Raw genomic sequence first — 27,109 nt, forward strand, 5'->3', positions numbered from 1 at the left:
AATAAGAATAAGAAAGAATGAGAAGGCTTGAACAAGCAAAGAAAAGAAAAGAGAAGCTTGGGCAAGCAAGACAAGAAAGAAAGAAAAGAAAAGAAAAGAAAATAGAAAAAGTAATAGAAAGAAGAAAGAAAATGCATTTTTATGCATTATTGCACATGCATTTCATTCATGCATGTTACCATGTATTCCACCATGGTTAGAAAGAATACAAAGAAAGAACAGAGAGAAGGAAAGAACAACGAGAATTAGGAAGATAGAAAGAACAGTAAGAATTAGAAACGGAGAAAGAAAAGAGAAAGAACTAAGAATGAAAGAAAGAAGAAAAGAATTAAGTAAGGAAAGAACCAAAGAAGTAGAAAAGATAAGGGATTTACTTACTGAGCATTTTTTATGCTCACCCCATTGTTTTTCCATGTTTTGCAGGAAATACGTGAGCAATGGTCAGAAGGACGTCGACAAGCGGAGAGGATTGGCATTACTGTCCACCGTTGCTAAGTTTTTGTACTTGTTATTTTAGTATATGTAAAGAATTATATTTTATAAGTAAAGAAAATTTTGGGCCCAACTATTGTCATATGCTAAGTATGTATATTTTTATTGCATATATTCTAAAGTATACTAGTACAAAGAAGTCATTACAAGCCCCCTCATACTTATAGTGAAGCTTTAGAGCGAGCTTTAAGGGCGGAGATATTTGTAAATAAGCTCATCTCAACGGGACCATCAACAACAGTATCGAGTGACCCATCTCCCGCTCCACATAGAGAAAGAAGTGATGTTTCAAGAAACAGAGATGTGAGGAACAAGAAGAGATTCCAACCTAAGAAGAACGAAAGAGATTGACAAAGTGAACGGCCCACACCTACTGAGTTTCCCCCATGTCTAAAGTGTGGGCGAACGCACCCGGGGGAGTGTTTAAGGGAGTTAGGCCAAAATGTATGCTACAGGTGTTGACAGCCAGGGCACTTGATGAAAGATTGTAAAGCCCCTCTTGCACCCGTAGCATAGACTTCCAAAGGTACAAATGCTAGGGTTTTTACTATGGCACAGAGCGAAGCAAAGGCCAGTCCATCCACAGTTACGAGTCAGTTATTATTTCATGTAGTTCCTCTTTATGCATTGATTGATTCTGGAGCTACACATTCTTTTATTACTCATGGAATGGTAGAAAGATTAGGTTTGAAACCTGTTGTAGTAAATCAGCCTATTAAGATAGAATTACTTGATGGGGTTAGTGTGGTGACCCATGAGATGCTTCTAGGGGAGTCCGTAGTGATCCATGGAAGGGAGTTACTAGTTGATTTGATAGTGTTTTATATGTTCGACTTTGATGTTATTTTGGGCATGGATTTCCCAGGGAGGCATGGAGTAGAAATTAATTATCGGAAGAAGAAAGCAAGATTTAATCTTATGACGTAGATAAATTTAGTTTTGGAGAGAGCCATCAGTTGAGTATGTTAATCAGTAGTATAAAGGCTAGAAATGTTAGCAAACGATCCATTGATGCAGCAAAAAACAAAAATTAATAACAACACGGATCGTTCCATAGAAACAAGATCAAGGTACACATTTACAGTTTATATCAAAATAAGAATATGTAGAAATTAGGTTAGAGTCTAAGAAATCATATGCACATTTGGAGGCTCCTTCAACTTTGTCTCTAAATGTATTTTGCTACCGACCGAAGTGTAGGATTGAACCAATGTAGTCTACACGAAGATAATCGCAAGGAACTAAAGAGGGATTTGCTAGATCCTCTTTAGTCTTAAGAACAAAGAAGAAATGAAATGTATTTGATTTTCAATCAAAAACAAAGTCTGGCGTGAGAGAGCGAGATAAGGAGCTGTAGCTTTTCTTTGAAAAATGAATGAATCATTTAATCTCTCAATTAAACTTTTACTTTTATAGTGTAATTTTAATTGCCCTATTCCCTTATGGAATAGGCTTGGGCTCCAACCCAAACACCCCTTGTTTCCAAACACTCTCAATTAGATATTTTAATTTTAGTTTATCATTATCTCAATTAAAATCAATTAATATATATAATATATTAACATTTAACAATAATAGTAACTTATTTAAATATATGCGAAAACATATTTAAACGTAATCTCACTTATTTAATTTTTCTAACAAATTAAATAAAGGCTACAACCTTAGCAAATTTAATTGCATTGTGAAATTACCAAAATACCCTTTCGCCTAAAAAGACAAAAACACCCTTCTTACTTCCTGAGTCTTAAATTATCTTCTATGTGTGTGACCCGTAGGCTCCTCATCATACTGGTAGTGTATAGTATCACGATTAACACCAATTAATCGTCTCTCTACACACAGACCAAGATTGGCCCCTAGCAAGACATCATGGCTACCTGATAAATTTGGATTTAGAAAAGTAGCTACCTGTCAATGATATGGTTACTATACAATTTGATCCTTTCATTATCCGTTATCTCGACAAGACCGAGCCATAGAAATAGTGTCAACCTTCGGTTACTCTCGATATTGTGTATTCAGTTACTGGACCAATGACATGTATTATAAATTGGATAGAGCAACAACCCAATCCCACTGTGGCCACAGTTTTAGTGTCATTGCCATTTACTGAATTGCGCCGTGAGATAACTTCTCCCGTACCTGGGAGTGATGAATCCTCTGTCTACCCACCATAGTCTTGATACACTCCTTGATGTAGCCGATCACCACCGTATTAACAGCTCTGAATAGAACTGCGTTAGGCTAGTGTCAAACTACACCAATCTCAAGTCTGAGATCACATACACCACCATTCGTTGGAGGATTTGTTCCATAGACACTGGGGTTACCATCCATATGGAATCCTCTAGTAGGTCAGTCCAGTGAACTTGCCTACAGCAAGCACCCATGTGTTGCACCAGGTTGTCACACCGTATTATATGTGCCCTTACTTCAAAATAATATTAGGGCTACGGGCGTTTCTAGGATGGCCACCATATGTGCTCATAGGGTTCTCACTATCAAGATTTGAAACACTTGATACCCTCGTCATGGTTCTGTCATTCTAAGGACATATATCAATACATACAATGATGATTTATACGACATAGTATAAAACACCTTTTATTGATTAATGAACATTATTACAAAGAGTCAATTCTACAATAATTGATTGGCTCTAGGGCATCTACTCTAACAATCTCCCACTTGCACTATAGCCAATCATTCATGTATTTAATACAAAATGATCTCACGTGCCTTTCATGCTTCAGCTGGGACAAAGGCTTTGTCAGTGGATTTGTGAAATTGTCGTCAGTATGCACTTTACTAATCTGCACATCTTTCCTCTCAACTATTTCTCTGATGAGATGGAATCGTCTGAGTATGTGTCTAGACTTCTGATGAGACCTTGCTTCCCTAGCTTGAGCAATTGATCCATTGTTGTCACAATAGATGTCTATAGGATCAACAATTATGGGAACCACACCAAGTTCAGTAATGAACTTCTTAATCCAGACTGCCTCTTTGGCCGCATCTGACAATGCAATATACTCAACCTCCATTGTAGAGTCCGCTACAGTGCTTTGCTTGGAGCTCTTCCAGCTCACTGCACCGCCATTGAGACAAAATACAAACCCTGATTGCGATCGATAATCATCTTTGTCTGTTTGGAAACTAGAGTCACTATATCCTCTTACAGTGAGCTCATCTTCACCTCCATAAACCAAGAACATATCCTTAGTCCTCTTCAGGTACTTAAGAATATTCTTGACAGCCATTCAGTGACGCTCACCTTGATCCGATTGATATCTACTATAAGTGCTCAAAGCACATGAGACATCAATCCGAGTACATAGCATGGCATACATGATGGATCCAATTGCTGATGCATATGGGATCCTCTTCATCCTATCTCTCCCATCTTGTGTTCTAGGACACAATTCCTTAGAGAGATAAACACCATGTGACATCAGAATAAATCCCTTCTTGGATTCTTCCATACTGAATCTTTTTAGTACTTTGTCAATATATGCACTCCGACTTAGGCCAAGCAACCTACGCGATCTATCACGATAGATCTTTATACCAAGGATGTAGGCTGCTTCCCTTAAGTCCTTCATGGAGAAACACTTGGATAACCAAGTCTTTACTGACTGCAAGTTCGGTATATCATTCCCGATCAGAAGTATGTTATCGACATACAACACTAGGAATACTACTGCGCCCTCACTCACTTTCTTGTAAACACATGGCTCATCTTTGTGAGACTCGTGGAACTCATATAACATTACTTTGATATTGGCCTTACGCCTCAAGAGACTCATGGAAACCTTTCTTTAACATCTCATAAACCCTCTATAAGTCAACTAAACTAGGCTATATACGTTATCATTTAGAATGCATTCATAAGGGATAACATTTCCCTTGAACATACATAAACATTACATATGCATTCATCATACATGTCATTTATAGCTAACTTATGGACATGCTCATTCGTAACGTTCATTCATTTACCCATGACCACTTTCATAAATCTTTAGTCAATTAAGCAAAATTCATTGTCATGAATATTTTCTTAATATTTCTCATTTTCTTAATTCTTTCAAATTTCATGATACATAAGGAATTTCACTACGTGTCTTTTACCGTCTTTGTTCATGTTAGGCCATAGAATTTATTTGGTGCCTTAACCAAATTTCCAAAGAAATTCGGAATCTTTTATTTGGAAAGTGGATGTTGAATTCTTTTTCATGCCCATTATTCAAGTATCATTCAAGCATTTCCCAAACAAAAACCAAGTCATAAAAGCCACATAAAACCCTCCCTTTCACATTCAAACAAGTGCCAACCATCGTCCACCTACAAGTCTCTTAAGTGGCAATATCCTCATTTTCCAACACCAATTCAAACAATACATAAACAAACCATAACTTTATACATCAAATTAACATAACCAAAAATCAAGGTTCACTAACCCTAGGTGTTGATAACATAGTTTAAAGGGAGGTTTTCCCCTTACCTTGGCAATCAAAACACACAAATAAAAAAATAAAAAAAAAAAGAACACTCCTTCTTGGCTCCAAATAAACACCTTCACCTATAGCAAGCATTAACACTCATGAAATTGCTTTAATACATTCAAACTCATCAAGCTAGGGTTTTAGGTATTACCTTAACCCTTCAAATTGAATCTTCTTAACGTGTATCTTGATCTCCATCAAGAAATTGCTTGAAACCCTAACAAAAATTGAGAAGAAAATGCTTGGATTAGTGGCTTTAATGGTGGATTTAATTGAGGAAGAAGAAGATAATGTATTTGGGGTGTACAAGTCCGACTCTTCTCTCTTAAAACCTTATAGATAGTTTATTTTGTTAATACTCTATTGTGATTGGTTATTAAAAGTTAGATATAAGGGTCATTTGGCATGAATTTTTCATATAAGGGTGTTTTGGTCATTTCCACCAAAACATAATGATTAGCACTCATTTAATGCTATTTGACTTCTTTTAAACACTTGGTGACTAAGCAATCCCACTAGGTAAATGACTAATTTACCCATAGTGCACTTTTATGGATACTTAATTCATATGGATTTGTATGAAAAGACCATTATACCCTTGGTTACTGTTTAAGCCATTTAACCCTATCAATCTACTTTATGACCATTCTACCCTCATTTCTCTTCAATGACATCACCCCTTACACTTTATAATACCCTTGAAATGCATGCAAAATAACCATTTTACCCTTTCATTCAGAAAAGAAGAAAAAATTACCTATAAGGGTAGAATTTCATACCTTAGGGCATCAGAATAATGACATGGGGTTTATAGTTGTAATCCTATACCTGTATAATGTTTCACGAAGAAAAAATGTGTTCCTAACAGTATCAAAGCATGTTTATTTTCTGCTTGTGCAAGCGTCTTCCGAATTGAAAGTCCTATTGTTGTTATTGTTGGTAGTTTGTGTTGTTGTTTCGAGATGTCTCTTCTTTGTAAGACTTGCTTTATGTTTGCTTGTTTTTTTTTTTTTGAAATATGCACCTGTAAATCGTATGGTAAATAATGGTTTCGAAGCACAAGATTCGCAATAATAATAATAATAATAATCAACAATTGGGAATCACAATACCATTACCTGTATGATTAAGGAATTAACAATAAAAATTGTGCAAAATATGACTCAGTTAAATATCGATTCTAACATGCATTTTGATTTTTATGTATTAGAAAACCATTAACAACTAAAGACACAAATGGTTCGGCATAACCATTTGTATGATTAACCATTATCCTAATAAGATGTTTGCCGAACAAACCTTTATCCTATTATTATTAGTTGTATGATTAACCATTTTGTATAAATATCATTTTCTGTGTGACCAACAAAATAATGAAAACAACAGATTAATGGAATGCAATGATTTTAGTAAAACTTACGTTAATCATATTACTTGTAGAGTGGTGTGCAGTTGCTTTTACAATGATTTGTTGTACAATTTCTAATGGTAATTGTAATACATTTGTGGGTTGTGTTTTCATTCTTTTGTAAGGAATCATGATGTTTTGGTGGTGTTTTTTGTGTGTGCAAGTATATGGAAATTATGTTATTAATACAGTCTTTGTGGTTTATATAATTATTGTGTGGATAGCGAACAATTTTTTATGTATTTCGACTTCTTAGATAATGTTGTATTAATTATTAATGAGAGTAAGTGTTGTTATCTGAATCTTGTTTTTATTATTTTAGTAAATTAATGATGGCATTTTTAGTTTACTGAACATTAATTATTTGATTTTTTTATATCTATGAGATTAACGAATATAAAATATTTTGGTTTTAATCATTCAATGTTAAGTATTAATTTAATTTAAATGTAAATGGTTCACATTCATCTAAATTTCTATATAGGTATATTAAGCATTTGATACATTTGATTAGTACGAATGTTTTTAAAGCAATATGAAACAGACAAACGAAATATCCAAGCCAGAGGAGTTACAATAAATAAACACGGTGATTTAATAATAATGAAATCTAATTGGCATAGTTTTTAGGGAAACGGTAATAAATATCTTGTTAAATATCCAAGTCAGAGATGTCATGATGATGTCAGAATATATTAGTTAAGTAGTTAATTGTAGTTTGGCAATATGGTTATAAAACATTTTTATGGTTCGACATTGGTCTTGTTTGATTAATAATGGTACGAAAGTTTTTTTAAACTTGTAATAGAAATGGTTATTTATAGTTTTTGTCAATTATGAGTATAGTATATTTAGATTGATATTTGTTGAATATGTTTAATTTTTTAACATTCTCATAAATACTTTTGTCTAACATTTTTTATTAAATGTCTATTAAAATATTAAAAATTGTTTATGTTTTGTCGAGTATTTTAGTTTTGTAATTAAAAGTTTGTTCATTCACATCATAATATTTATTAATTTGTTTGATTTAAATAGGAATACGAAAGAAACGGGTAGAATATGAATAGGGTTGTTATAATAAATAAACATAGCCATTTATGAAGAGTAAAATCTTATGGGCACAAGTTTAATAGAAAGGATAATAAGAATAGATTGGAGAAGGCGATAAAGATGTATATGACATTTATGCAAAACGGTTAATCATACAAATAATAATAATATGAAAAAAGTTGGTTATTGATATCACTTTAATATCATGTAAATTAATTATTTAAAATTTAAAATTATACTGATCTTTTGTGAAAAAGAAAATTGTCATTGTATAAGATTCGTATGCTTGCTTCATATGCATAATCCTCAGATTGATTTTGAAAATGAACGTCTATCCATACAGTTCATTCAAAGTTTTTGGGATTGTTTTCTGACAATGTCAAAGTGGCTTTGGGAAAATGAATAGACGTATAGTAATAAATAAACACGTCAATTGAAAAAAATGCTAATAACGTTTTGGATAAGAGGATACGAAACGGTAGCAAACCGTTAGCACAACATAAAAAAAAGCGTAATAAATATTTTGTTAAGTATTCAAGTCAAAAATGTCATGATGATATTATAATATATTGGTTAGGTAGTTAATAACGGTTTGACAAGCAGGTCCTTAAAACATCTTATGGTTCGGCATGGGATTCAAATTGATTAATAATAGAATTGAAGTTTTTTTCATATATGTCATAGGAACGGTTAATTATAGATTTTGTTAATTTATCTTATAATATACTTAGATTGATGTTTGTCAAACATATTTAATTCTCTGACATTCTCATAATTACTATTGTGTAACATTTTTATTAAATATTGTTCATGTTTTATTGATCATTGTAATTTTATAATTATTATTTTTATAAGTTATTAAATATTTGGATTAATTGTAGACAATCAAATGAGTTTTAACTTCCATTTTCAGATTAAATTAAAAAGCATTTAAATTTTTACATGTGTGAGAAATTACATAAGAAACTTACTAAAAATTAATTTTCATACATACTATCTGGTAATCTACATTAAATCTTCCACGTGTGATATTTTCTGGCGACATTGATTTGTCCTAGTGTATACAATTTTGATTCTCCTTAGCGCAAGTCCGGAATATTCTGCTTTTAATGAGAATTGTCACTGTTGGAGTCATGGACTTGAATACTTCCCTGCAATTTTTTAGTTTGTGGAAACGATTGGATAGTTTTACCAATTTCATTAGAATTTTTATGCCTCTATTGTTATATATAGTGAGTAGAGCAATAACGGTTTGATACATTGCTTGCATGTCATCTTGTTTGCAAGCTGCAATAAGTAGTTGTAATCCTCTATCTCTACCATGTTTTATGAGGAACAAATGTGTTTCAAGTAGGAGCAAAGCATGTTTATTTCTACTTCTTCAATGATCTTCATAATTGAAAGTCCTACTGTTGTTATCGTTGGTAGTTTGTGTCGTTGTTTGAAGATGTTTCTTCTATGTAAGACTTCCTTTATGTTTGTTTGTTTGTTTAGAGATTTACACCTGTAAATTTTAAGGTAAATAATGGTTTTGAAACACAAGATCGACAATAATAAAAAAAAAAAAAAGTGTAAATAATGGTTTCAATAGTTGGCAATCATAATATCATTACCTGTATGATTAGGGAATTAACAATAAAAAAGTGTGCAAAATATGATTCAGGTAAATTTCGATTCTAACCTGTATTTTGATTTTTAAGTATTAGAAAACCATTAAGAACTAAAGATACAAGTGATTCAACATAACCCATTTCAATTGTTGGGAGTTGCAATACCCTTTTTTGTATGATCAACAAAATAATGAAATCAACAGATTAACGAAATATGATGATGTTGGTAAAACTTACATCAACCGTATTGCTTGTAGAGTGGTGTTGTTATCCTAAGTTGCTTTTGCAATGATTCGTTGTACAATTTGTGATGGTAATTGTAATAGATTTGTGAGTTGTGTTTTCGTTCTTTTGTGAGGAATCATGATGTTTTGGTGGTGTTTTTTTAGTGTAAGTATATGGAAATTATGTTGTTACTACGGTCTTTGTGGTTTATATAATTCTTGTGTGGATACTGGATGGCAAACAGTTTTTTTTATGTATTTTGACTTCTTAGATAATATCATGTTAATTATTAATGAGAGTCAGTATTGTTATTTGAATCTGGTTTTTAGTATTTTTGTAAATTAATGATGGTATTTTTAGTTTATTGAACATTAATTCTTTGATTTTGTTATATATATCAAATATTATCATTTCATTGTAGCTTCTACTGAGAAAAATTTATTATTCTATTCAACGAATATAAAATCTTTTGGTCTTAATCATTCAATGTTAAGTATTAATTTACCTTAAATGTAAATGGTTCACATTCATCTAAATCTCTATGCAGGTATATTAAGTATTTGATACATTCAATTAGTACGAATCTTAATTTTGTTTTTTCACCAATTATAATTGTTGTTAACTGTTTGCTGAATGGTTTCAAAGAAAAACATAAATGAGTATTTTATTCGTCATTTATGTCGTTACAATTTAATCATAAGGATTTCTCTTTTTTAAGTATATTTTACTTATATATTTATGTTTTTGTACTTTGAATTGGAAATATTATTTATAATTCATATTATTTTATGTATGGAACTAATATTGCTTATACTATTGGCTTTGAAATTCTACTGATTTTGTAATTGTTAGTATCAAATTCATTTCTATTGCCAGATTAAGTGTTTGATAGTGAGATTTTGAAGGAATCTGTGATTTTTCCTTATTTTATACTTTAATGTTAAGTTTCTATATTTTGAAACGGGAATATTCTACTGACATTGTTCAATTGAAATTACTATTAAAGTATTATAGTGTGCTATCGTTTTGGTTTTGTAAAATTCATAAGTGATGAAAAACATTGTCGTTTAATATGCTGTTAATATTTAAAGTAAATATGGGGATTCAATGTTTAGCATTTCACTTAAAGTAAATTTAGGGATTTAGGGTTTTCTCTGCCAGTTCGGCATTAAGGGCATTTGTCACAGTCTATTTTTCATGTTTTCCACATTTGTCTTTCCTCATTGATTGAAGTTGAGATAAGTAAAGTAAATTCTCTTTAGTTATAGTGACAATGTTGTTTTTTTTTAATTTACATTGTTCTAATTAATTTGTTATCGATATTAACTTTGATTACAATGCATGTTATTCTTACGGAGTTCTCACATTTGTTATCATAGTTGTAAGAAGTTGTTGTTAGATGGTTGTGCTTATAATTTGTTGTGCTCAGGTTGCTTATTCGTTTCTCTTGTAGTCGTGTTGCACATTATTGGTAAATCTACTGCTAAAATTGGTGTCTTTCTCATTTCCATTTTGTTTATAAATATTGTTGTATTTAGTATAACTTGTAATATTGTTGTTGTTGTATGATGAAATGTTAGTGGTGCAAATCCTTCAAAAGTTACCAGCATCGTTATCATGTAATTATTTATTTAGTTTTCGGAAAACTTAGATGTCTCTTGGTACTAATTTTTTCATTTTATTTTTGTCTGAATTTTTTTTCTCAATTTGATATATTTACTTTTCTTCGCTTTGGGAATGTATATTAAATGTTCGTACCTTATTTACATTTTCGACATGTGATATTTTGCGGTGACGTTTATGTGTTCTAGTGTACAAGGTTTTGGTGTCCTTTGTAGTAAGCATGAGATACTGTTGTTTTAATAAGAATTGTAGCAGTTGGAGTCATGGATCTGGAAACTCCCATGCAATTTTACATTTTGTGGAAATGGTTCTGTTGTTTTACTAATTTCGTTAGAAATTTTATACCTGTATTGTCATATATGGTGAGTATATTAATAGCAGTCAGATATAGTGCTTGCATGTTATTTTGTTTTCAAGTTACAATCACCAGTTGTAATCTTGTGTCTCTATCACGTTTTTCGAAGAATAAATGTCTCTTAAGCCATAACGAAGTCTTACAATTTTAATTAAGTTGACTGATGATTTGTTTTCTTAGTTTTTTTCTATTTGATGAAATTTTATTTTTTAATTGTAGTAATGGCTCCAAAAAACTTGATGAAATTAATTCGAAAGCTTGATTCCAAAGTACTATATAAAAGAGGATTTAGCAGTGATTCCAAGTCGGAATTGTTAATGCCATTATAGACTTCTGTTTTACCTACATCAGTCTCCAATCCTATGAAACCTGATTCTGGTTCCTGCCATGTCGAATTGATTGAAGAAGAAGATAATCAGTCAAAAGAAATTCCATTATATAAATTGGTGAAACGGTAGAAAACTTGTCAGCAAGAGGGTCCAAATACGAATTCTGAACAGAAATGGAAAACTCTTTCTAAAGAAGATCTAGACAGGACAACGTTTAGTCTGGGGAAAGAGGTAATTTTTTTTTTTTTTTTTTTTACTTTATCACATATGTAATTGAATGTAACTTCATTTGGCATGGTGACATTAACGTGGTTTCATTGTTTTTGAAATAGGCTTACGAAGGTTTGTTAGAAATTAGAGAATGTTGGCTTGTTTCAGAAGATGTGATCTCAAATTTGAAAAAAGAAAATGATGACGTGATTTCTGAGGTTTGCAGATTGGAAGAACAGGTGAAGATATCGAAGGATGCATTTGAAAAGGTAAAAACTAAATTGAAACACTGTCAAGAATCATTTAGTAATGCTAAACAGTCTTTTGCAAATGAGCAGCAACAAAAGGAAGTCTTTAAAAAGGAAAGTAATGAATGTTTGATGAAAATTATAAGATGAAATCTTTACTTGCACAAGCTAAGAAAGATAGAGAAAAAGCATTTGATTCAGTGTCAGAAATGTTTTTGGCCACCAGAGAAGCTTGTGTAAAAGAATTTAAGGTAAGATTTCCAAATGAAGACTCTAACTTTTTAGAGACAATTGTGTTGAAGAATAAGAAGATGTCGTCTAATAGAGATTATATTGACTGCAATACTGTTGTACCTTTCTCTAGTCTACTTAATGTCGCTTCTGTAAATATTTAAAACGTTTAATTGTAATATTAATGTTAAATATCTTGAAAATTTTTGACACGCAAGAGTTTGTTGTTAGGTTATTATCACGGATGTGGATGAATTTAATTGATGTTAATTTTTGCATATGTAAAAATAAAACATATGCAGCCTATGAAATGTTACTTCTGTAAATATTTAAATCGTTTAATTGTAATATTAATGTTAAATATCTTGACAATGTTTGCCATGCAAGAGTTTGTAGTTGGGTTATTATTATGAATGTTGATGTATTTAATTGATGCTAATTTTGCGTATGTAAAAAAAAATGTATTTATAACACATAACACATATATTGTAGCATTCATTGTATTCGACAATAATAATATAAAACATATCAATATCTTTCTATTGAGGAATTTATGTTTTTGTATGGGAGCATTTAGTTCAAGGAATGTTGTATTACTGGGGAATGTTGTATTATTGAAAAGATAGATTATCAGGGAATCTTTAAAGAAATGTTTTTAGTTGGTTGGAATAAATTGGTGGGTATGTTATAATAATATGTTTGGTTGGGAGGATAAATGAGTGGGTATGTTATATAGATTATTAAATTGCCCTCTTTTTTAAATAACAACATAATATTATTTTTATTATTATTTTTTAAATTATTTCTTTTAACCCCCTATAGTTGAAATTTTAGTAAACCACCCCAGCCATATAAAACTTTAATTTGTACCAAAATCACACCCACCCACCCCAAGACACTGTTGGCAACCAGCCACCACTGTCGGCAGCCGCCGTAGTGGTGCACGATCGATCAGATCTGGCTGGTTGTGTGCTGGTAAGGCCTAAAGATCCATGGCCAAAAACAGCTAGATCTGACTATGAATATGGCCGTGAAACGGCCAGATCTGGTCATTTTCGACACACGACTGGGAAGATCTTGTTAGTCTTGCGTCGATATGATGACTTTTATCGGTGGCCAATGGTGTGGCTAGCGGTCGACGATGGTCTTGGGTGGCTGGGGGTATTTTGTTAACTTTTAAACCTTTTTGTGGCTGGGGTGTTTTAGCTAAATTCTCAAATGTAGGGGGTCTAGGTAATTGTTATTTAGTAGACATATGAGGGCAAATGTGTCCGAAATGATAAAAGATTAAGGGCAAAATATGGTCAAAATTAAGATTACCTCGGTAATCTTATATTAACACCCCTTGGGAAGACAATCTGATTACCCCCAATATTACCAACAGTAAACACTATTTGCAATAAAAGATTACGTAATATTTTATTACTTGACAACCAAACGAGGGAATCTTAAAAATTAAACAAAGATTACAGGATTAATCTTATATCACCCTGAACCAAACGCAACCTATATATTTAAACATTTAATGTGACCTTTTCATATTCATATAAATATCTTTAATTTTTCACATTAATCTCTCATAAACAATGTATTATATTATATACAATGTATTAATCCCTTCTGCTATAAAGAATGAGTTATATTATATACAACATATCAATCCCTTCAGTTAAACACTTCCTTGAAAACAATATTTGTCACTGTGCCGGTTCATCTTGTTCTAGGGCTAGTAGAATCTTGACATGTTGTCTTGAAGTTACTCTTGATAGTGCAACGTATAATTGACCATGCGTAAAGACCCGATGTTTCATATACAATCCTACCATTTTGAGTGATTGACCTTGGCTTTTGTTTATTGTCATATAGGAGCTAATTTTCACAGGTAACTGTCTTCTCTTCAACCTGAAAGGCCACTTCATATCTACATTCGACATTATTATTCTGGGAATTGTAATAATATCACCAATGTTTGACCTGGTAATAATCACTACATGTATGGACCTTCCTAAATGGGTTATAATCAATCTGGTTCCATTACAAAGACCATCAGATTGATTTAAATTATGTAGTAACATAATTGGAATACGAATTTTCAGATGCATCTGGGAATTTTATAGCACATCTAAGAATTAAGAAATTCGGTCGGATAGAGAATGTCATCATCATTTGAGATACCTGCTGCTTTGCAAGTGTTGTCTGAGCTGAAATATGTCTCTCCATTTGATTGTAGACTTTGAGTGATATAATCATTCAATCTTTGTACTGTCTCATTTTTGGGTGTCAATATTGCTCTCTCTCTCTCTCGTATAGTCAACATTATTTATCTAAGCAGTTAAATCTAGAAAAACAACATTCATACTTGTTTCTTCATGACTGGTATGTTGAGCGATTTTCAAATTTTTAAGAATTCATATGTAACTTTCATCTTCTACAATGTCTCTTCCTTCTCCAATATCAAGTAACCATTTGTCAAAAGCCTTCAAGTTATCCAATTCTATTGGGTTTATCAAGTTTGTCTTTAACCTCATGTTCTTTGTAAGTCTCAGCGCTGTTACATGTTTCCAAAGGGAAGATGGCGATAAATAGGCTTGTATTATGTCATGTTTTTTCCCTTTTGATATAACTGGTAGAATCTGTCTGAAATCACCACCTAGGGCAACAGTGAGGCCTCCAAATATTCTATCTGTGTTTGATTGATCTTTTTCAGAAAAAATATCTTCTAGAATTTTGTCAAGAGCTTCAAAGCAATACCTATTTGCCATGGGTGCTTCATCCCAAATTATCAAAACTGTTTGCTCAAGTAGTTTTTCCAATTGTGTCCCCTTTTTGATATCACATGCACTTTCTTTAGTGATATCTAAAGGTATTCTAAAACGTGAATGTGTTGTTCTTCCATCGGATAGTAGCAATGCAGCAATTCCTAATGTAGCTACAGCCAGAACAATTTTACCCTCAGATCTTAATTTTGCCATGATTGCTGAACATAGGAAGGTTTTTCCTATTCCACCATGCCCGTAAACAAAGAATGGTGTTCCTATTTGATTGTTAACCAAATCAAAGATTGAATCAAATATGCGTCTTTGGCCATTGTTGAGACCCTTGTATAAATCACTGTGTAGTGTTTTGATGTTGTTGATATCATAATTTAGGTTCTCAACAATCAATCTATTCTGTGAATTTTCAAAAACAGAACAGTTTGGAATTGGCATTCTAGGGAAATCAGCCAAGGATTTTCCTCCCTTTTTAAATAGGTCTTCAATCTCGAACAATGCATGATTCTGAATCTGTTCCTTGGTGCATTTCAATTTTTTCATCCGTATTTTCTGTTTAAATGTAAGGAATACTTCAAATAGGTGTTCTTCATTTTCTCTCCACAAGTCTCTTAGACTTACCACTTCATTATATATAAGAATGGTTACAAAGAGTTGTCTTAACTGCATTTTCTGTTTAAGAATGTAGGGACTATCTTCAGATAGGCGTTCTGCATTTGCTCTCCACAAGTCTCTTAGACTTACCACTTCGTTATATACAAGAATTGTTGCAAAGAGCTGTCTTAACTACCTCCGGTAACCCATGCTAATGCTTCATCTAAGCAATCATTCCACTCTTTATCACCATCCAACAACCCTAATGTGTAAAACGTATCTTTGAATGTACTGAATATTTCTCCTTTGATAGTTCGAATATCTTCAAATGATGCCGCTCCTCTTACTAAGTTGAGAAGCTTTTGCAAATGATATTTCTCATCACTTCGTAGGAATGCAAAATACACCCTGCCAATACACCTTGCTTTTGTCGTGAGGACCATTGTCTTTCTGTATCGTTCCAAACCCATTTGCTTGGAAAATCAAAATAAGTCAATGAACTTGCAGAACGGTATCGTTGATTACACTTCATCCATTAAGTTAATTTCATTTGTGAAACAACTTTGCTTTCCAAAAGTTTAACCAAACACTTATTTGGACTGAAAATAACTGTTTGTTCCTTCTCTAAGTGGAATGGCAATCTTTCAGCAGCCGATTCTCTATAATACATGTCAAACTGAAATATCCTCCAACAAGCTTCCATGGAAGAGATATATCTATAATGTTTTTGATTGAATTAATTAATATCATATTTATAACAAATATCAACAAACAATATAGAAAAAATATATTTGATGTATGTTGTACATACCTGCAATCCAGATAAGCTTTTATTCCATCTCTCTCCTTTAAAATCTTGCATTGATTATTCTCTTAACCGTTGTTTTCAATTTCCATAGAAACTGTTATTCTGTTCGGCCTTTTGTTGACATACTTGAATAGATACTTGATTGATCTATGTTGATTACATATTTCAATATTCATGTGAGCATCAAACTTAACCACAAGATCCCTATTAGAAGGAACATCAAAACGGTTATCCAGTTTGATACCCTTTTTCTTAACAAATGCTTCATTATTTCGTCTTCTATACATTGGATATCCGTCGTCATCCACAAATGTTTGATTGACTAATTTCTTTGGAAAATGTTTTTTACATTTGCCTTTCTCCATGCATGGTGAATTCTTGTTAACATCACCATATAGACCATGGATCATGTGGTTCTCGATAGCTGCAAAAGCAACAAGATAACTTTCCTTATTTGGTATTTCAGTAAAAACTATTTCATCTATTTTCAATGCCAAATGATTCTTATATTCGGGTTGTAGAAAAACCAATATTTGAGCATGTGGGAGGCCTCTCTTTTGGAACTCGATAATGTAGATAACTGACAAAAAAATCATAACGTGCTCAGCAATAGTTGGTATAGTATAATTTCATATTATAAATTATCAATGAACCACAATTTTTAAAGAAAGTAGAAATATTATTCATTAGATTACTTACTTACCATGGTTTCACCAAAATATTTTTGTTTTTTTTATCTCTTGCATCAGCTCAAGCAATTCAATCTCAAAAACTCTGCAAACTGTAGTTACTCTACCTTCTTGATCACATTGTCCAATACAATTTTGTAGATATTGTATTTCTAGCCATTTGGGATTACAGGTGAACATCAGAAAAATATATGGATATCCAAAATATTTGTAAATCCCCATTGCATCTTGATAATTCTGAACATAGTATCGGGGACAACCAATGTGAGATGAAGGTAGCAACGTAGATTTATCTAGATGTTATGCATTAACATCAACTTTTGAAATGGCATCCATCAATCCACTGTACAGATCACTCCTTAATTTTTTTCTGATTATTTTTAATCCAACGAAATCTTTCCGCTTCAACAGCCATATATGCATCTATAATATATTGCTGTAATAATCTGCCAAATCTCATCAGAGTATGCCCTTCATATAATCTATACTGCAATCAAAATGCATAATATTCTCTCATGCTTAGGATGTTTCCCTTTGAAGACTTTTTGTCGGGAAACTCCTTATGGTTAATGTCAATTATGTATCCATCTTCTCCATATGGGAATAATATTGGATAACTTAACGTCATAAAGCTTGGATGCAAGTCAGAAATCCTTTGAAGACCCATTTTTGAATGATGAACGATGACATCTTTTCTAATTTTTTAAATTCCAATATCACCAACAATTAAACCTACAATTTCAGATGCAGTTGAAAATTGTAATGTCTTCCATCTTTTTCCCTTTTCATTTTTAACCGCAAATGCATATTTGTAATATTATTCAATGCATATGATTCCTGACAAAGCAAAAACTTTTAACCAATTCATTGTTCAAATAAACATCAATTGCAATTCTTGCACTAATTCCTTGTCAAGAGTATCGTCACCTGTATTACCTCATATAGGATTTAATCTGTGATTGGTTTCGTACTTTGTGTCATAAATATAAAGCAGCGCAAACTGAGGTTTCCTTCCTTCAAGTGGAAGCAACGTCCCTATTCGGTGGTAATTCTACCGACAAAGTTTGAAAACATATGGGCCACCCCCTTGGTTAATCTCATGGTCAACATGCCCTCCCATTGATGTAAATGAGAACAATGAATTGTATATCCTTATCTTGCCTTTGAAACTAATCCCTTTATTACCACTGACTACATCCAATAAACCTTTTAATGGTTTTGGCAGTTCTTTCAATAACAGTAACTAAACTTTGCCATCAATACAACATAATGAAAACAAAGGATTGGTTGGCTTTTGGTTCTTAACAGTTTGCTCTTCATACCACATAACTGATCCACAATGAATGCACTTGTAGGATGGTTCACTAAAGTTCTAGGGCTCTTTTTCCACTGTGCAAAGAAATAATGTGATATTTTTAGAAAGTAATAAAGTTAATACTTAGATGTGTACTGTTAATTTGGAAACTCACAATGATATTCTATTATCCAAGTAACTTTAATATTTGTGTTAACATTTAAACATATCTAACTAACAATATGATATTTGTTACCTCTTTCTGTTGAGCGAGATTTTGAACCTCTATTTGTCTTTGATAAAGATTTCTTTTGTTTTTTCAATGTGTGACTTGGAAATGAAAACAATAAAAAAAAGATTATCAAGATATTCAATGACACTTGCAATTTAAAAATTGTTCAGCAAAGTTCTACACCTTTATTTTCACGATGCAATGAAATAATATTATGTTTTTAAAATATAACAAACTGAATGTTTAGATGTAAGTTGTCGAATTCAAAACTCACGATTGTATTGTTTTGCATCAGTAACTAGAATATTAGAATCAAGCTTTGCACATGGAGAAACACTTGAAAAACATACATTTGGTAAGCCAATTTAATTAATGATAGTCTAGAAAACATAGGTAACCACTGATATGATATTTTTTACCTCTCTTCATTTTGAATTTAGCCGTTCTTTATGTTCTATTTTCCTCACATATCTCATTTACATTTATAGAAGCATTTAGAGAACTTGTTGAACCGTTCTTTGTCTTTGATACACACTGTTTCTACTTTCTAGATGTCTCACCTGGATTTCAAAATAATAATAATACGATTAAGACATTATGCAATAAATTATATCATCAAAAAGCATAACCAAAAGGCAAAAACAATAATTAAATATCTCATTTATATTTATAGAAGCATTTAAAGAAATTGTTGAACCTTACTGTCTTCGATACACATTGTTTTTGCTTTTTAGATGCCTCACCTAGAATTCAAAATAATAATAATAATATGATTGAGATTATATTACACAACAAATTATATCGTCAAAAAAAAAAAAAAAAAAAACAATAATTAATTCATTCAACAACTATTTCATAACTGTCAAAAAAATATTGACAACCATGTAATATACAAAATAATTATATGACTATACCAAAATAAAGAAGCTAGTTACTTTCTTTTCAAACTTTATTATGGATCATTTAGCTCTGAGCTTCATATGTCAATACACCAATTTATAGTTGGCAGATAACTAAAACAAACTAACACAATAAAGATATAGATTGAATTAAATGTCTTTTTTTCCTTTTGGAGATAGACTTTCTGATTAGCTTTGGAAACCTAGGTCTTTTTTGGTTCAATATAAACATTCTCAATTTTCTATTCTCCTTCCATACTTCTGTTCTCAAATCAACGATACTCATTTTTCTAGAATCATATTCCAATATGTATTTTTCAATCACTTGCAAATATAATTCCTGAACATGTGACTATATAGCTACTGCATCTTGATCTATAATAACTATCTTACAATTTTGTACCTAACCAAAACAAAAAATTTATTCTATTAATTCCAATTTCTTTTTTTACCTTTTCCGAGTCCAGGTTATTATAATTGTATGCAAAAATTAAAAACAAATGATTTACTATAGTTTTTTATATAAATTTATGGATCGACAAATATTTTATTATAACTTTATAGCATGGAATATTATGGTTTTGCAGCAAGATTTTAATTGAAATAGAGCTTCATTTGTTACAGCCATGCATAAACAATGGCTCGACAACACTACAAGAAAAATGGCATTTAGTGTCTATCGAAAATAGACATTGTTTATTGCATCTAAAATTCCTAGTCGCCAACTAGTTGCAATATCGCTGTTGTAGAAAGTATCCGCGACTAAAATCATGGTTAGACGCCAAAACTTTTTCTTTTGCAACCAACAATTTAGTTATTAATTGCCTCGAAAAATAGTCCCCTAAATTAGACGTCGAATGAATACGGGTAATTTGGTAAAATTTCATCGCAACTATTGATTTAATCGCAGAATGTAGCTTTTAGTGACTAAAAAATGGATAATAATTCCCAAAAAAATAGATGTTAAATGCTTAAGGGTAATTTGGTAAAAGCATTTTGCAACTACTTTTTCAATTGCAAAATGCCCTTTTTAGTGACTAAAAACTTTAGTTGTAATTGCCAAAAATTTTAATCGGTGAATGTTGGACCAAAATATAGTAATTTCCTTTCCACAACCATTAAATTAGTTTCAGAAAGTGTGTTTTAATGACTAAATTATCAATGGCGAAAACAGCTCAATTTCAGTTGCTAAAAGTGTTTGGCCAATTTGCTTTCTCTGATTTTACAACTAATCATTTGGTTAGGAAAATGGATTTTTCTACATCTAAGTGGTTTAGTTGCCCATAGTTTATGAGATTTAGAAACTAATTTTTTTGTTAGTAATAATTGATTAGTCCAGGATTGTTTATTATTGCTGTCACTAAAACTCTAGTGGTAAATAGGATTACATTTAAGAGCAATGTTGTTGCCCCTTGTAATTCACCTGGTGAACACATTTACTATCAACAAAATAAGAGAGAGACAATACAAAAATGTGGATCAACAACATCAATTATCTTCATTGCATAAAAAGTCAATAGTCCATACATGGATTTTTTAGCAACATGAGCAATAAAATTCCAAAAATGCACTATCATGTGTGCATAAAGCTAAAACAAAAATGCATAACCCAATCAGTTCGGTCACCTTTTGGAGCTTTACCTCGGTGGAAAGCCAGAGTCTTTATCATCCCCACAGCTTCACTATTGTAGTGAACAGGCCTATCCTTTCCTGTGGTCTTCCAATACCCAAAGTCAGTAGCACAATTCGTTCTGAACAAGTCTATAGAAGTTCATTTACATAGCAACAAAAGTTCATTTCAAATAATTGAAAATAGAAACCTAGAGGAGTTTCATTTCTAACAAGTCTACAGAAGTTCAATTACATAGCAACAGTATTTGCAATAAGCAATTAGATTTTGGTTTGCCGCCTAGATCCCACGTTACAGAATTATAAAGACATTCAAGTAGTAGAAAACATCGAAACAAAGCATATGTCATAAGCATTATATTAGAAAAATATTATTTCATTTAAATTTCAGAAGTTATTAAAGTAGATTTCACAATTAAAATATGACATGCATGAATCATGAGGAAAATATTTAAAATGAAAAAGCACTTATTAAAGAAGTTGACCTTGGGCAAACTTTCACGCATTTCATCAAGCAACCATCTGCACATGTGAGTCATAAAAATATCAATTAACACTAGAAGTTTTAGAAAATGTGAAAACCATTTTAATAGATGCATACAAAGTGACCCATCCAGGTATATACAAAAAATGAAGGAGCATCCAAGTATTATATTTATTTTTCGTGCAAATATATGCTTTATCAATGCTAGAAGATGGAGGGATAATTAACAAGCATATGAACCATACAGAAACATACCTATAGTCAAAAGAAGGAAAAAACTTATGAAGGGTATTCACAATCAGCTCCATAGTGGCATGATCTGCAGCCGCAGTATCGGTCATGTGTGTATGCTGAACCTGAATATTGGGGAAATAATTTTGACATAGAAAGCAATTAAGAAACATTCTAGTCCTATATTTGTGCATAATTTGCATGGAAACTTGGACTTTGGTTAGCATACTAAATGAGCTTTGAGGTAAAAATAACAGTGAAATAAAACCTTAAAAGCAACTTTTTGCTATCATGCGTACGAGCAACATGAACTTGTGCAAGGGAAGCACTTTCTATAGGAACAAGATCAAATTCTTCAAAAACCTGCACATAAAGACTTAAACATCAGCGAGCGCATATGTCTCCATTGGGAACAACTATATGACCACTCAACATGAGAATTTGTGCATAAATCTCATAAGCACCAATATCACTTATAAATAATTCATGAAAAAATAAATAAATTATTGGCTTTTAAAAAGCAAGCCAGATTCATGAAAAAATGCACATCCTTGGTATAGAAACCAAAGTTGGACAAACAGTAGGAACAAGTAGACAATGTGGATGATGGTCCAGAGCATACAATTAGTTTTATATCTGATACGTAAACTTGTTGAACATGTAAAATTATGTGTTCATTTTAACATCATACCATAATATATACTTCAACAATTCGGGTACAGTGATACGAAATAGGATTCTAAATTAATAATGTCATTTAACTTTTGATTTAAAAAAAAAAAGGTTATTCTCTACAAGCTACCACTAGTGTACGAAATTGGCAAGAAAGAACTCATCACCTTTGCAAAAATCAGTGGAAACAACATCGATAGCTATCTTTATCTTCTCACCATACCCTATTCTGCTGGTAGCCTCTTTAATAAAGTCCAATCCTTCTTTCACGCTGCCAACAGGAATTTGACATAATAAAAAAAACGAACAACCCTCTAATCAAAGTTTACTAGTATTATGCATGACTTTATATGTTGAATTTAAAACTTAAACAACCATAAATAACAGGAAAGTAAAAAGGAAGCAAAAGAACAAATATACTTTACATATGAGTAGAAGACAATAAGAAGATTAAGAAACTTACTCCCATTGTAGTGGTGAACCCCAACTTTAGCCAACATTGCATAGTACTCTATCTCAAACTTCCGAAAAGGAGGGCGGTTGTTGGCAATGATAACCAGCTTTGCTGCAACCCAAAAAAGAAAAAGAAAAAAAATGGTTCATTTAACAAATCCGCAAAAAATGAAATATTCCCATAACAAAGACTAGATCCATTCAGAACCCCATAATTTCTAAGTTCTCATGAAAACAGGGTCACAACCTAACAACTAAAACACAATTATTTTTCTGGGTCCACAGCTAAGAGTCATTTTAGTTCATAAAAGCAGCTAAAAATACAGAGATAATATAATCATCAATACATGAAATAAAACAAAAAACAAAGTTAATATGTTAGGTTACCTTTGGAGCTTCTTAGGGTGTGAAGCACAATTTTGTAACCCAAAGTGTACTTGCCACTCTTCATGACAAGAGCAAGCCTGCTGTTGATACTCTCATGGGACTTCTTCTACAAGAGTTAGCCATAATCAACTTATTTCTCTTCTTTAATTGAGATTGAAAAAGGAATAAAGAAGAAAATAAAGAAGAAAGAAGAGAGACAGAAAAGGAGATGAGTTATAGTCTTCTTGGCGGCCACCATTGTGTTAAGGCACTAGGATTCTCACAAAACAGCTTCAAAGAAAAGCGAAGAGCTGTCTCAATGAATTTCCCTACAATTTCCCTAACTCCAAAATCTTAACATTCAATCAAAACCATCAAATTAAACACCAAAATCAACCGAATTTTTTTTAAATCGACAAATTTTCTCCCATTACGATCTCTAAATTTAAAAACAAAAGAATGAGAAAGAGGCGAACGAACCACATTGCGAAGAGGTGGAGAATCAGAGGGAAATTGATCGTGAAGAAGAGAATTGATCTTGGGGACAGAATCTTCAAATATATGTTTCTCTCCGAGCTATTTTTGTAATTCTTCCAATTGTTTCCGATAATTGATCGGATTGGGGAGTTTGATCCGAAGGATCGAGGAGAGTTGGATCCATCGAAGTCGAAGGATTTCTTGGAAGAGAAGAAGAGTTTGTTCTTGAACACCATTGTTACAGTTAATTAGAGAGTGATTTTAAGAAGCCCTAGCATGTTAGAGATGTCGGGCTGCTGAAAGAAACATTGAAGAAGACGAAAAGAGAATAAAGGGAAATTTTTGAAAAATGGGTTGGAAATTTTGCCTTGAATGAAAAATGGGTGGGGAATTTTGCCTTAACGAAAATTGGGGAGAAAATTTTGCCTCGGTGAAACTTTTGATGGGTGGGAAATTTTGCCTTTGTGAAATTTTTAATTTTTGTTTTTTCAACTTAATCCTTTGACAGTTTTAACTATCAGCGATTGAGACTACAACTATATGATGAGTCCCTTGAAATTCACGTAACTATTTATATATGTATTTATAAATACCATGAATTTTACATCAACATTTATAAGATCAGATTCATCTCAATTACAGTTTATTAAGAGCAATACATTAATGAGCAAATTAAAATTTACAAAATACAGCATCAGGAAATTAATAGTTCGATATATCTTTATATTTTAAAATCTTTATATATATTTTTTAAACAATAATGAAACCATGAAGTTCATAATTAATTATAGTCGTTAAATTATTAAATATATTTGTTACTGCTTTAACGAATACAATAAGTTTTTTATCAAATGTAATTAAGTTTGGAGTTGGACATTTTTCGGTTGATTAAAATGTTGCCGTTTAACATGTTCATCGTCTTTAAAAGCAAATTGGGGATTAAGGGCATTTTTTCCGTTGACTTTGTAATCAGAGTTGTACTTCAAAATCTTTCATATGTATCAACAAACTGAATTAGAATACTTTATTGACCACGTTGATTGTTTTTATCGGCTCACATTGCTATTCAATTCTGTGCTTACCTGTATTAACCAACAATTTGTGGGTAAGTTCAATTTTTCCTACTGGGTTTTACTTATATTTCATTTTTTGTCTGACTATGTCGATTATAGAAATTCCTAGCATGGTTACCTGTGATGATCTTTTGAATTTTCGAAGATATTACAATATCTTTGATGATTTTGATTTGTTGCCATGTGATGGTTTTAATTTTTTTATAAATTCAAGCCGCCTGGGTTTTTTACGTTTTTTGAAACTGTTTTACGATGTGGTCTTGCTTCTTTCTCTCCATTTCTCGAAGAAGTTATGATTTCTTATAATGTTATGGCCTGCCAACTCTATCCCAATGCTTGGAAAATAGTTTTAGGTTTTGAAGCTCTGTGTTTGATGCATGACATTGTACCCATGTTTTATATTTTTAACTACTTTTATGTATTGAAAAAGAGGGTGAATAGTCCGTTTTATTTTATCGAGGGTAGGAAGGCGTGATGATTGTTAACAGGCTTGTCCAGTAAAGTACGAGGACAGAATGATAGATATTTTTTATTGGCTTGTAGAAAAGGATGGGGTGGATTATCCACTAAATGGACAAAAGCTACAATACCCCACAATGATTTTGATAAAATAGATGTGAATGAATCTGGCATCAAGACATTGGAGAATTTTATTCATAATCAACAAACACTTGATCTTTTCGATATGTTGGAGAAATACTCGGTGTTTCAATTCAAAAGAGGTATTGCAATTATTTATATGATCGATTTTCATTTATCTATTAACTGTTTCTTACATAGTTTTTTTTCTTTTTTTTTTTTTTTTTTTTTTAGCTTCCCCAAATTCAACAACTTCAATATCAACTTCTATGACCAAATTGATTGATCCTATTTCTCCGGGACCATCTACATTCGAAATCGAAGATAAAGATGAAGATATATAAGAGCTGCCATTGATTACGCGAAGCAAGCATAAAAAAGCATGTAACGAAGAAGGTGGAATTTCAATTCCTCGCAACAGTTTAAAGACAATGTGTGAAAAAGATCTTGAAGAGCTTACATAAGATCAAGTGAACTCTGTGATTTAAAATTGTTAAATTTGGTGTACTTTTAGTTTATTCAAAATTTTTATATTATTTTTGTTGTTGTTGACATGTTTTCCAGGTAGGGATTTCTGGCTTATTCGGAAATTGGGAGGCGATGGCTGGTCTTTGATAAGGTGATTGCAAATTTGGAAACAAACAAAAAAAGATTTGTTGTTCACAGGGAAAAAATTACGGTGGAAAAGATGGATTTAGAAAAATAGTTGGTAGAAGCAGTGAATAAGTTAAAGGTTAATAAGGAGAAATGATCAGTTATTGAACAATCATGTTCAAATGCGAAGTTAGAAAACAATGTTCTTGAAAGAAAGGATAAAGAATTGTTGGACTCCAATAGCAAGCTAAAATCTACCCTTGTTGTAGTTGAAAAGGAAAGAGATAAAACTTCTAACATGTTCTTGAATACTTGAGAAGCCTGTTGTAATGCATTTAAGTCGAGATTTTCAGATGAAGATTTTAGTTTCTTAGATAATTTGATTTTGCAAGATGAAGAGACAAACTCTATTATTACTAATGCTTCGTATGATGTTCCTCATCCATGATGCATCGTATCTGATAAGACTTGTGCAAACTAATTTTCATAATTTTTATTGTCAATGTTAATATATTAGATATGTTGTAAAAATGTTTCCAAATATATTATTACCAAACTGTGTGTGGAGTTATTCTAACTGCTATATTTGATTAATGTCTGGTTCACTCTTAAGAACATTGATTTAGGTTGTTTTAGCAAATATTGAATACTGCTATTGCCATATTGCGAACCAATTGTTTAACCAACACAAAATAATTTCAAAGAGTTAATGAAAAAAAACAATTTATATGAGAACAAAGATTTATTTAATATATTTAATATCAAAATACATGTCTGCAATGCTTTATATATTTATCAAGGTGCAACCAATGGTGTAGGTCTAGGTTCTGTACCCTTATGATCAGAAGTTTTCGATTCTTCTTTTTCGAGATCGACCAAATACTCCCATGTATTAAGATTAGCAATAATAAGCATAACATCGTTCACAATTTCAAACAAAGCATGAATCATATCGTTGCATTTTTGTCTTGG

General features: G+C 31.8%; 1 long non-coding RNA gene across 1 annotated transcript; it reads right to left on the reverse strand.

The window, feature by feature from the left end:
• Nucleotides 1–21,090: 21,090 nt before the first annotated feature.
• LOC116107566 lies at nucleotides 21,091–24,333 on the reverse strand. The gene is made up of 7 exons (XR_004124484.1): nucleotides 23,895–24,333; nucleotides 23,436–23,541; nucleotides 23,059–23,160; nucleotides 22,763–22,866; nucleotides 22,192–22,286; nucleotides 21,948–22,048; nucleotides 21,091–21,730 (listed from the first exon to the last, which is right to left on the reverse strand). It is a non-coding gene; the product is annotated as an uncharacterized LOC116107566 (long non-coding RNA).
• Nucleotides 24,334–27,109: the final 2,776 nt, after the last annotated feature.

This window comes from Pistacia vera, unplaced genomic scaffold (genome assembly GCF_008641045.1).
Source record: "Pistacia vera cultivar Batoury unplaced genomic scaffold, PisVer_v2 Contig54, whole genome shotgun sequence".
In the NCBI taxonomy this organism is placed as follows: Eukaryota; Viridiplantae; Streptophyta; class Magnoliopsida; order Sapindales; family Anacardiaceae; genus Pistacia; species Pistacia vera.